This window comes from Netta rufina (genome assembly GCF_964035555.1).
Source record: "Netta rufina genome assembly, chromosome: 1".
NCBI classification, from domain to species: Eukaryota; Metazoa; Chordata; class Aves; order Anseriformes; family Anatidae; genus Netta; species Netta rufina.
Window position 1 is genome coordinate 167,173,625 of NC_140123.1, and position 13,472 is coordinate 167,187,096.

Consider the following 13,472-nt stretch of genomic DNA (forward strand, 5'->3'; position numbering starts at 1 on the left):
GATAATAATAAGGCTTTTGTTAGAAATTAAGCTGCAAAGAATGAGGTTGCCACTAGCATCCTGCCAATGTTTTGGTTTTGTTTTCAGTTTCCCCAAGAGTTACCAGGGCAAATCTCATTAGACACCAGGGAAATAGTCTTTCATTCACATCCTGAGGAAGCAAATCATCTGGAAAATTTGTAATGGAGTGGCTTATCTTTATTTTCTACATCTTGAACAACAGAATGGTAAGAGAAGAGTGAATAGGTGAACTGATGAGAAAGAGCTGAAGAAATAAGATGAACATGAAGGCTGAACCTGCCAGTAGACTTCTCTGCTTGTATGCTGCTAAATAAAGTTGTTTTTCTTAGCATGTATCTTTTTGCCAAGGTGTTGCAAGACTGCTAGTGTTCTGTAAACAAAGAGACTTTATTACCCTTCAAATCAGAGCTTCAGAGCCCTACACAGCATTCCCAAAAGCCCAGTTTGCTTCTCCATAAACAGCACCAGTGACCAGCCTCTGTCTCATATGCATATTTTAACAGCAACAACACTTGTAAATCCATGTACAAGCAACCTGTTCCTTATTTAAGAATATACAGACATATGTAACTGCTCCTGAAAGGAATGTGCTGGCAGTAAGCATCCCACGTCGACCTTAAACTGCAAAGCATGCCTCTGTGCAGCATTGTGTGCCACTCCTTCTGCAGATTACATTTGCAAACAGCTCCTAATGAACACAGTCTGCCGGGTAGTGGCAGCAGTGGTACTTCTCCCAGAGCTCCCACCATGATCAGTGCAAGACCTCAAGTCATGTCAAGGAACCCGTTCACTGAGTGACTGCCTGGCTCTGGTCTTTGCTACAGAAACTCTCTCTAGAGAAATACATTCCCTCAGTGCAGAGCTTACATTATGTGCTACAAGCATTGCTGTGAGGATCATTTTAAAGATACCAGCACAAACTGTAAGAAGTGCAGAGGTATTATCCTTCAGGTAACCTAAAATCCTAGTTATATTGAACAAGAACTGCCCCAGCTGACTCAATGGCATATTGATTCTGACACATGAATGGTAAGTATTCACATTGCTGGCTGCTTTGCTGCAGATGAATTTTAGTCATCTAAGGCATCCAAATATTTATACTAAGTTTATATTTCTCCCTACACCCCTCTGCCCCTTTGTGTGAAGAATTTAATAAAAAAAAGATATCCTGGAATGGATGCACTACTACCTTTTTTTTTTTTTTTTTTTTTTTTTTTTTTTTTTTTTTTTTTTTTTCCCTATAAGTAAGCTATTAATGTAGAGTAGAAAAAAAATATAATAAGTGGGGTTTAGAATCACAAGAAAATCGCTCTTGGATAAAGAAGTCTTCAGCAGGATGATGGCCTGTGCACAACATCACTGGTATTTGTCGTTGCGCTAATTAGTCCAACCCTGAGCATAAGGATTAGTGTCAGCCCTAGGGCAAACTGGTGATAAAGCTTTAAGAGAATGTTTAAGCTAAATAATGTTGGCAATGCAGATGCCTTTTAATAACAGGAATACATTTGAATTGGTGCTGTATGCAGCTTCAGTGCTAATGCTTGCAAAGGCAATGGCTTAGAAGATAATCTATGAATCAAATAAACGTGTAAATTGGATTTGGACATATTCGTGTGGACAGAGTGCTAGAGGAGCCTCTTGGGTCATTCAGTCCATAATCACAGACCCAATGTCATGAAATCCCTCTTACAGACTTCTATAATCTTCATACACTGAAGCATGCTTGTCCCAGGACCAAGAGGAAGGACTTGAACTATCGTTCATCTGTGTCCAAGTGTCTGCTTTGAACAGGGCTTTGAACGTCACAGTTTTCTCAGTATCCTAAAACCTGTTGTACTGGTGGCTTTGCTCTTTCTTGTTTCCTTCCTCAGTCCAGTTGAATGGTCACTTCTGCATTCTTGGAGATGGGAGTAAATGGAATTTCAATTCATTGAAAACTGCAAGTAGACCAACTATAGTTTCTAACTTATTTTTAGGAAAACCTTCAACAAGATTCTGGGTGAGTTGTTGATCAAAATATATATATTTATAAAATATATATATATATTTAACTTTTGACTTTATGATGTAAATATATATATATATTATATGTTAGTTCATACATATACTTATATTTATTATTTATTTATACTTATTTATATATATAATATTTATATTTATTTATATATGATATACTTATTTATTTATATTTATATTTATTTATATTTATATTTATATTATTTATTTATTATTTATTTATATTTTTATTTATACTTATATTTATTTATATATATAAATATATAAAATATGTAAATATATATATTTACATCATAAAGTCAAAAGTTAAATCTGAAAAAAAAGTGTATGTATGAACTAACATTGTCTGGGATGATGGGCTGAGTTCTTGAGGGTGGATAAGCCTAGCTGACTACTGTTACAATAAATAATTCACTATCTCTAAATTTAGCTTGGGTCTATGTGATTATGTTGTGAGCTTGGAACATATTCACATGCATCATGCACAGGAGCTTTAACAGCTTTGCCCTTCCCCCTCTCACAAAAATGCCCTTCTGACCTCAAACTGTTCTCCAAGTGCATCACTCTTTCATCTGTACCAGCGTTAGGGCACACAGTTCATTAATTTAGGCATCTCAAAGATTTTTTTCAAAACCTTGAAAGACTATTTAGAGGCTTCTGTGAGATTGAAGACGAAGTCCAAAGACACTGGCCTAGTAAAATGTTAAAGCTGAGATACAGTTTTTAATTTATAGACTATCCAGTAACTTGACTATAGAAAGGCATAAATCTCCATCTGTAAGGGACTGTTTTAATTTTATTAGACGGTAGATTTGTTTAATTAAGGTCAGCATTTATCCTGTGCTGTCTTCCGCTTTCCTGGCATCTCACTGATGTGGGGGAGGAAACCCTCAGGCTCAAAATGAGGCCACGATTGTAGGAAGAAATGATACCTTTCATTAGGCCAGTAATACTGCTGGAAAAAGCAGATGAGTTTGCAGGCACGTGTCCCCTGCAGATTCAAATACAAAAGTCACAGAAACTACATAGGAGACTGCACTGGGACAAAACAAACAAACAAATAAACAAAACAAAACAAAACAAAACAGCCAAGGACAAAGAGGGCAGGAAGTGGAACAAGGGCTGAGGCCCGGGGAGAGGGAGACCCAGGAAGAGGAGAGACATATCAGCTCTTGAGCGAGGGTGGCGTATGAAAATACAGTGGTTAGAGATCCAGGGAATGGATATAGAAATAAAGGTAAGAACAAGTTACTCAGAAAGGAGGAAAGCCTGGGATACAACTGTAAACCTGAGCAGTAGAGCTGAGATTGAGACAAGAAGTGAAGGATAGGGTAATGGCACACTGAAATGTAGAAGGCGGAAAGAAGCAAGCTATGGACAAATGGGGGGAAAAACAAAACAAAACAAACAAACAAACAAAAAAACACCACCATCTGTGCTCCCTAGAGGTTTTTAATGTCAGAAACAGGGAACTTGATCTTCCCGAGTATCAACACTGTGCACTCTACCATGATTCAGTTCAAACTACTCCTGCTAGTGCAAAGGGCAGAGTGGTTTTGTCTACTGGGTTGCAGCTGTGACAGTTCCCTTAAGAGGCCATACAATAAAGCATCTGGGCTCATAATTCGTTTTTATCAAACCAAGGTTATACCGTGAAATCTGCTACACTGGAAGCTCACTGTTAAAACTGCCATACCAATAAATTAAGACTTAGGCAATGTCATAGTCTAGGCGTGGGTAGTTTACTCACTGTGCTTATGCTTTTGTGTAAGTAGTTTGAATAATGAAATAAGGATGGTATCCTAAACCATGGGGAGCTGAGTAAAGGTTGCTCAGGTAACCCTGCTTCTGCTTTTGGCATTTCCTTTCTTTAAGGTATTTGACTTTGCAATTTTTGTAACGTTTTTTTAATGAAACCTTGCTTTATGTATTTAATTGAATATAGATTGCATTAATCTCTGTTAAAAGAAAACTCTTTAGTACCTTGATGTTTTGACATGGGACTCTTAAGGATCTCACTTTTCTGACTCCAGACTGGTCTTTGGCAGAGTAGAGAGTTGGATTTTAACCTCCATAGAGAGAGTTGGATTTTAACCTCCATATCCATTATTTCTGTATTCTCTTTTACCTGTCAGCAAGGGTACCGCTTAATATCAACTGAATTGCATATACTGTGGTGGAGGTATGAAGAATTAAACCAGTTAGTATAAGGAACAGCTTCCAGTCAAATGAGACCTAGTAATCAGCTGTTTGAAGTCTCTGTGTAAACTTTTGAACATCTTGGCAATGATTCCATCCCTTCAATTTTTAGGAAGTTGTTTGATAATTTCTATTCCAATGCTTGAAGTAGAAGTCAAAGGACACAAGCCTGGAAAACTTATAAATAATCCCAGTATATTTTGATTGGAGTGCGGTTGTCAAAAAAGGGCTAAATGGCTTGGTGATATGGCTTCTGTGGTAAAAGCTAAGATAGTCTTAACTAGTAAGTAGCTGTAACAGAAAAATATTAATGGATGTCAAGCCTTAAAATCTTAAAGTTTTCTAAATTTGCTTGAGTGTAATTTTAAAGTAGACTGTCAAAATTGTTTTGAGTGAGAGAAGAAGTAGACATAAGTGAGCCTGTGTGCTTAAATGAGACTGAGATAATAAGGCTCAAAATATTTCTGTAATTTTAATGGACATGAGATTTATGTTGTAGGCAAACTACAGCATAATAGAATTTTCATCAATTTGTCTTAAGAATTTCTCTCTTTTCTCCATGTCTTCATGGGTGTGAATGTCTATTAATAATAAATAATATAATATTGAGGAATTTTTCTAGTTTTGACCCATTAAGCCAAATAAAACCTTTTCATAATACATCACATGGGAAAGAAAGATACTGTCAGTGTAGTATTTCAAGTTGCCAGGTCCCAGAGTCTAATCTATGCTGTAATGGTGCAGACTATGGGTAGTCTAGGGAAGGAAAACAAAGCATGCAGAGAGGCTAATTCTCCTCAGCACGTAAATTTGGGATTGGCTGAAATGGGTTGTTCAAAATCTGCCTTCCTCAGCCATCAGTGAATTTTAGATTCTTTCTGTAAAATGCTCTCTTAGCTATACAAACCCTCTGATACCAGATACAGAATATGGACTGAGAATTCTTTTTATCACTTTTGCCTTGACCCCAGGAAGAACATCCATTGCATTTTTGCAGCTGCTAGAATATTCTTCCTGTTTTAGTGTGCAGATTTATAGCAATGTTTAGGAATGTTTAATGAATGAGTGGTGGTAGTTTTCTAGTTTTCTTATCAGTCCATGTAACCACACAGACTGACCTTTTCAAGTAAAGCAAGGTCAAAACGAGCCTTGATGGTGATTTTTTTTTTTTTTTTTTTTTTTTTTTATGATTGCTAGATTATAAATGCTAAGTGTACTTAAAAAAACAAGCACAGCTGGCTGTAAGACCTGGTATATTGCCGGGGTAGTCACAGCTCAGAAAAAAAAGTGAAATACGGCTGATAAATTCAAGTGGATGGGGAAGGGAAGCTTCTGGAGGCAGCATAATTGCTTTTTGATGAGTTCTGCTGAATCTTCAGGAGCAAAAAACAGGTGGTGGGATGTTTGCTGTTTGTTGGTGTGAAATGTTTTACTTAGCTGCTCAATGCAACAACAAAATCAGATCATTCTTGATTTACATAGTGCAAAACTGATCTGATTTTTTAAGAAACTGGTAATTTTCTGGATCATAAACTGACAAGGGATGTCCTGTCCTAGGACTCCCATCACACAAAGTGTGGCCCAACCACTGAAATGTACTGTTACATCTCCTTTCCAGTTGCCCAGCAGAGGCAAAATATTCTGTGCTGAGCAGGAGAATGTGTGTATATATCAGGGTAGGTTTGTAAATCAGTTTTGAATCCTTTGGAAGTTATATGTCACTTAAAATGCAATTAAAATGAAGAATAATTTGTAACTCTGGTTTTCTTTGTGATCTGCTTTAAAATGTAGATATGCCTAGGATTTGTTGAGTCAGATATGTATCTGAGTGTCAAACTGCTGATTTACCTGACAGCTGAGTTAGAGTGACTTAATTGTGGAACTGGGTTTCTGAATAGGAAAAGAGGCATTCATAACCTTTTTATTCGTGCTCCAGCTGGTAATGAAAGACAGCTGCTTTGCAAGACTATAACAAATGGGGAAAGAATGAGCAAGCAAGAGCACGTTTGTGTTTCCACTACTACATGCAGATGGTAGCCAGTCTGAACTGTAAATATTCCTGTACTATAAATCTACTCATGGTATATTACTGTCTATCTTACTGTCTGTTCTTTAACAGTATATCAATAAAAGTGCACTGATATATAGAATTTTTCATTTAAATATGTCTGTATGTAGAATTGTAGCAGCAGAGTGTTAACTGTTAAACTGAATGCCAAATAACATTAGCAGTAGAGTACAAATGAGGAAGAAATGCAGTAGGGATTTGAAAACAGGAGACTCAGCTTTCCCAGAATGAAAACTATAACATTGGCAAGAACTCTACCAACTGTGGCTTGATGTTGGTTGAGAAATTATTCTCAATGAGGAGTTTTCCAATGAGGTTTGGATTGTTAAATCTTTATGTATATATTCAAAAACATTTTAGTGCTGATATTCCACCCTATCACCTCAAATGAGGATGAGTTGCAGATTTTTAGAGACATTAAATTAGTCTTTTCTTAGTGCCTGATACTTCACACATTGAGTTTTTGTTTTTCCCTTGAAGATTTATTTAACATGCTGTGCCTGTATCCATTCTGTAATCTTTGGAGAGTGATAATGTGAGAGATTATGATTTATGAGTGATAATACAAAATGATAGTATATTTGCCCTGAGTTTATATTTTAAATGCCAGTAGCTTCATAAGTAGCTGCAGATGGTATTTGGTTTCTTACTCAGTATACCCAGATGTAATGCACTGAAAATGCATCACACCATAAAAAAATCTGTGACTTTTTTTTTTTTTTAATTTTGAATGGAATAGTAATTTTCCAATGGAAGCTTGTAGTTAAGGAAGAATAACAACTTGGAGGAACAGAGTTGTGAAGAGACTGATGATCTCTTTCGTGAGATCTTGCAATAGCTGCTAACTGATTGGTGTTAGTGTGAACTGAACTTCAATATTTAAATTTCACTCCACAGAACATTAAACCAAACAAGGAGGTAAGGTCAGCATGAGAGCTCATTCTGAAATCCTATTATGATTTTAGCAGTATCCTAATACCAAAATGAATTTGAATAGAGGAAAAAAATCTATTGTGTTAAAGACAGAAATGAGAACAATCTGTCCAATCTACATGTAAATCCAGAGACAACTCTCTTTAATCCTGGAAGTGATATCTAATTCTGTGATTTCTTTCCAACATTAATTACTACTCATTAGAGTGAAGCATGTCATATACTTTACAAATACAGTTTCTTTTTCTGCTTCTCTATTCATAGTTGAGTCATAGTTTCCTTGAGCAACCAAATTACTCAAAATTACTGGAATTTTTATGGGATTTTTTTTTCAAGGCTGGTTTTATATGACTAAACAGATATAAAACTGGATTAAAAAGTCAGCAGTGCAAATTAGTTGTAACTGATTGCAAATATTTTCTGGCTTTGTTCACTGTTTGACTGGGTCCCGCTCCTATAGCACTAGGAGGATTCCAAAAAGGAATTGGAGGTTTGAGTTCCTGGGAGCATAAAAGAGGCTGATGGAGAATATTACATGACAAATATATGGAAGATTTACTGGAACAAAGACTTTTCTGTCCTGTACCTTGAAAGAAAAAAATGTCAATATCTGATTATAAAGTTTATGGTGGGAATAAATAATTTTGATATAATCACTTATATATGTCTTATTATAAGTTTATTTTAATCAAGACATAGTATCAATCAATTAGCATTGGAGTACATATCAAAAAAATGTAAAATACAGTTTCATAGTTAATATATCTGACTGCCTTGTTGCAGATAGTGATGTTGGATGCATTTAATGATTACACAGATTACCTTCTGTGGTCAGAGAGTTAGTGGGAGGAAGAAGCTAGACAACCTATTTTCTCCGAATAGCTTGCATTATTTTCTGAAATATAAAAAGATGAGGTTTAAAGTAACAGATGTTAACAGACATCGCTGGAAATAATTATCGTATCTCCAAAGTATGGGAATTTATTTGTAATTTTTCAAAATAATTATGATATTAAGAAAAAAAATATATACAGCTTTCCTTTTAGGTATCTTCCTACCTAATGGAAAAGTTGCTTTGTTTTGAGGATTCTGTTTAAAATGAAAGCTCTGGTAGGAAAGTGAAGAACTGCTGACTGTGGAAACTCCCTCATTCTTGTTTTGTTCAGGAAAAGTTAAGACTCATTTAGTGAACTCTTATCATTTGTAATGAAAGCGTAATTTGGGTTTCAATAGCAAGCAAGTATTCAAAGTTGGCTTCTTTAAGAAACAAAATGCAAACTCTTGTCCTTGCCTGTCTCCCTGTGGTTGTATTTTTATCTTAATTGTGAAAGGGAGGATTATGGGGTTTTATTTATTTGTTTGTTTGTTTGTTTTTAGCAAAATGTATATATCAAGTCTCATGATATTTAACAAGAAGATATTTAACACAACTTTTTTTTTTTTTTTTTACTTATTTATTTTTATTTTCTTTAAGACAGTTCTGTACCTGCATTAGAGAATATTAAATGTTGTATTTCCAAGGGCTTGTTAAATATTTGATAGTTTTCTTTTTCTGTAGTCAAGTGTGTCAAGGGCAACCCTTGTAAGTCCTGGAATGAAACTCAAATAAACTAACCAAACCTTAAAAGCTGCTATTGAATACTCATGCTAGAACATACATATTGCACAGTGATGGGAGTTGAAGGAAGAGGTGTTGAGATCCAACCCCAGTACAGTTTGGATCCAGATAGCATAGACTCTTTCTGGGAAAATACTGAAACGTAGAGATTTTATTCAAAACTTACAAAACAGGAAGTAACGGCAACCGTGACTACCAACAATTATCTACGCATTAACCTCATCACTAACTGTGACCTGTCCATTGTGGAATACTTAAATAATGTGTAGAAACAGTTTGTTTTATGGGTTGAAGGGGATGGACGAAATATGGGGTAGTGAATGTGTCAGATTTTATGAATATGAATAACATACCTGAGTACAAGGACCAATTTCTACATCTGCTGTTGGTTTATTTAGGCATTGTCTAAGCTGATAAACCTTAGAATGACTGATACCAGGTGCCGACTCCATCACAGAGTCATACTGAGGTGTGCAACACTCCTATGTCTGGGTTTGCATTGGAAAGGAAACAAGCAGGTGACCTGGGCCATGACATCCTCTGACAGGGCACCTTTTCCTATCATGAAATCCAGACATGGCCTACAGGACTGTTGTCAGACCATTTGCAGCCAAGGTTTTTAAGGTGACTCTACTTTCTTTGAAGAACTTCAGGAGTTCAAGTGTGCAAGATAAAACGTATAATTGAATGCACAGAAGTTCGCATAATCCACAGACTGCATTCCTAGAAATGGTTGTCATTTATGAAATTGTTTTAAACTCTGAGCAGCTCAGTTCCACATGGGACACTCAATACAAAACAGGAATCATGGTTATCTACCTCCAACATGTTATCCACAGGTATCTGCCACTTGCTTTGGATTTATATGCTTCATCAAAAAACAAATAGTAGATGATTAATCCAGCTATTGTGAACAGTAGTAGGACTCTGTAGCAGAGCTTGACTTGTGATCCTATCAATTAAAGAAGCTGGGATTCAGAATCTGCACCAGACTTGTCTGAAATGTGATGCAAACACACATTAACAAAATTGGGTGCACATTGCCTTCAAAACTCGAGCAGAGGGAATCAGCAACCTACTGAGAGCTTTAACTGCTTAATGAAGAATGTTCTGTTTGTTTTTTATTACATACTGAATATTTTCATTTTGCTTTTAATTGCTCTCTTCTGGCCTACATACATCGAATATTTTGTTAATTCAAATAATTTAGAAAAAGACTGTTTTTGGTGGCCATGAAGTGTATTTACCACCATTATCTCATCTACAAAATTGTTGTTCCTCAGGGGAAAAAAAAGTTGTGTAATTGTTTTGGACATTAGGAGGACTTAGGAACAGAACCTGGTTGATCCCATCCAACAGAGAAACTGGAAGTTTGAAGGTGTACCAGTTTTCTCTGGAACATCATGCTTATCCACATGAACAAAAATAGATGTGTTTTTAGTGTCTCGGTGCCTTCAAAATGAGAGAACATGGAACTAGGAAGATGCAGAAGAATAACTGAAAGTGAGAATTCTGCATGACTTTCTTTCTATCTGTAGAAAACATGACAGACTCTTTTCAACATTTTGCCTAATGTTACATAATACGATATTGAGAAAATATCTTTAATTAATGTAAAGTAAATGCCCAAGATCTTTTCTTTCACTGAGTAAAGGTTCCTCCTTACATTGGCCACCATCTTCTTTTTCTCTGAGCCCTTTTGACTACTGCAATAATAATGTAGAAGTGTCTTCTTGTGTATGTGGTTTTATTGTGCTAGGTGCTCTGCAAGATCTGCCCAAAATGTCCAGATCCAAGGCATTTATATTTCAAAACAAACCACAGAAAGAGATACAATGTATAGCAAAAAGAAATTAGTGTCTTTGCTCAAAATCAGATGTATATGCTCTTGTGTACATGTATATGGTAAATGTGTACATGGTTAAATTGCTTTACATTGCTGTGAATGGAAGGTGTGAGATTATCAAGAAATCTGCCACTAGATTAAGACATGTAATAATTTGTTCTTGCCTTTCTTATAACTTCATAAAGATGATTGCCTCTAGGGAAACAGGATAGACTACCCAGCTGATCTTGAAAATGACTGAAAGTATTTTTCTTTTAGGGTTAATGTGATTAGCCCTAAATTACATCACTGAATGTAATTTTACAGTTAAAAATTCGTAGCTGCCTTGCCAAGTGCCAAGTGTGCTGTGGCCTTTCACTGTGTCAATGTTGTTCAAAACAGTAATAAATAGGTTGTCAGGCAGTTCTACCTGTAGTTAATTCCTTGCTTTTGGGAACTTTTAAGTAAGAATCTGAACCAGATATATATATATATATATCTTTTTCTGATATATAGCCTAGAAATAGATGCTAATTATTCACCTACTGCTAGATTCAGTGTACTGCTGAATGTACATTTAATATTTATTATATCTGATTTGGTAATATATTTGAATTTTGCTAGGCTGAATGTAATTTTCAGTTCTTTCTAAACAAAAAACATTCCTAGCTTCCTGAAGTCACCAAAGTGTTGCTGCTACAAGAGGTATTTTATCTATTGAAAATTCCCACCCAAACTGCAAACTACAACACTGACTTAGCTTCAGTGACCCTCAAACTCCACAGGTTCATTTGCTTTGTATCCTGCTGCTGGGTAGAAAGATGCTGGAGGATGCTGAAGTAGCATCCCAAGGGAATAACCCTGTAGATCTTAGTGCACCACTGGCTTAGAGTCTGATAAATTCTCTGTCCCTGTTATGGAGAGGTTTTGCAAATAACTACTGAGATTAATTCACTTAAGTTACATAAATCTGGTTGTATTTGCTGACTTTAGCTGTCTCACATAAGACGTGTGTGTGTGCGTGCGTGTCAGGTGCCAGGAAGAAATGAGCTATGAATGTGCAGAAATTTTGTAGTTCAGGCAAAGGCAGAAATGTCTGCTTGGTAAAACAGACAGTGTAAGATTGTTAGTTTGTGATTAGAAGTTGAGACCGGATGATAAGTGTTCAGTTCAGTCCCTGAGTCAGACCTTTTTGACAGAGAACAGATTAGAGTGTTTGCAATTGAGAGGCTTGGTATAATAATCTTGTTTCATTGATTGAGGAAGGGAAGCCATAAACAAGCTGCAAATCTCTGATATAGATGCATTAGGTCTGTGGGGTTGGGGTAGATATATCTTGTCACTCTGAATATAATAAATTTACCAGGCCTGCATTGCAAATTTGAACTTGTTTCTCAGAATCAAAGCAATTCAATCTACCTGTTGTAGAGACATTTTGATGTCTAACTAGCATTCTGTGTTAGAAAAACGTAGCCATTCAGTATTGTACCAGCCTAAAGGAATTCTTCTATCACACAGTGTAAAATGTATGTGCTAATGCTAAATTCAGTGATTGATACCCGAATACACAAAAGCAGTTTTACCACAATGTTGTGGCCTGGACTAAAGTGCCAGAATGGAGACATTCTTGCTTGTGGCTGTTGTTCTGACTCCGACACAACAATTTATTTATTTATTAAATGGGATTCATAATATCAGTGTGGTAACATACCAGTATCCTGCTGCCACAGTTTCTTTTGCCACCATCAATGAATTCATGCTCTAAGCTGCTCTTTCCTGTAGGCTGATAGTAGAGAGCATGAAACCTGTTTTGACATCATTTTATGTCTGAAAATATTGAAATCTTCCAATAAGCTTTTTTTTTTTTTTTTTTTTTTTTTTTTTTTTTTCTTGTCCTGGAAGTAGTTTTCTGTAGTTTTCTTGAATGCCTGACTATGATGACTGGGTAGTACCTGGTTTTTAAGTCCTTAACAATCCTGTGTGAGAGCAGTCTTCAGGTTATTTATCTGCATTTTATGTTCATGTGCTGCTACTAAAACTGAATTTCTGTTTCCGTATTTGTTCAGCTTGTCCTGGATTTGTAATTTCAATATCAGGATTTAGGTAGAGGACTGATAATACACTGCCGTAGCAATGAGAGAGGCTCTGCTTATTTCTAAAACATCTGTGCATGCTGTGCTCACCAAGTGCCCCTTGAGGCAATGTGGCAAGACCCCATCCAAACTGCTTTAGTCTTTGTGTTCCCCAAAGCTTTGCTTCTGATAAGCCAGGCAGTGGGTGAAGGCTGGTTGGGGCACAGGACTTGATTTCACAGAATTTGTTAAAAGTAGATATATTGTTTTGCTAAGAAAGTTTTGTTGGAAGTGGAGACAGCTTTGTTAGGGTTACTTTTAGTCCTGTCTGAGAGAGTATGATGGATGACTGAACTAAACAGGCTGCTCTACCTGTAATGCAGAAGGCATTTTCTACCAGTGAGTGTCAGTTATTTTTCAAAGGTCTTGGGAATCTGGAGGTCCCAGTTAAATGGAAGCTGGCAATCTTTTTGGATATCAACAAAACCTCTGTTATTGTTTCTCATAGCATATAGCTAGATAAAGGCATAATACAATGGGTGAACAGTTGGCTGATGGGTAAAGTTCAAAGGTTTAGAGTAAATGGGGTCACATTGGGAATTAGTGGCATTCCCCAGGGCTCCATTTTAGGGCCAGTTCTCTTCAATGTTTTCATCAATGACTTGGATATAAGACTTGAATATCCTAAGTTTGCAGACGACACTAAACTGTTCATAAGGT

General features: G+C 36.2%; 1 protein-coding gene across 6 annotated transcripts in view; it reads left to right on the plus strand.

The window, feature by feature from the left end:
• Positions 1-13,472, plus strand: part of KCNC2 (potassium voltage-gated channel subfamily C member 2) — a gene marked incomplete at both ends in the record, with an annotated part of 99,406 nt that overhangs the window by 76,014 nt on the left and 9,920 nt on the right. The gene's annotated exons all lie outside the window — the stretch shown is intronic.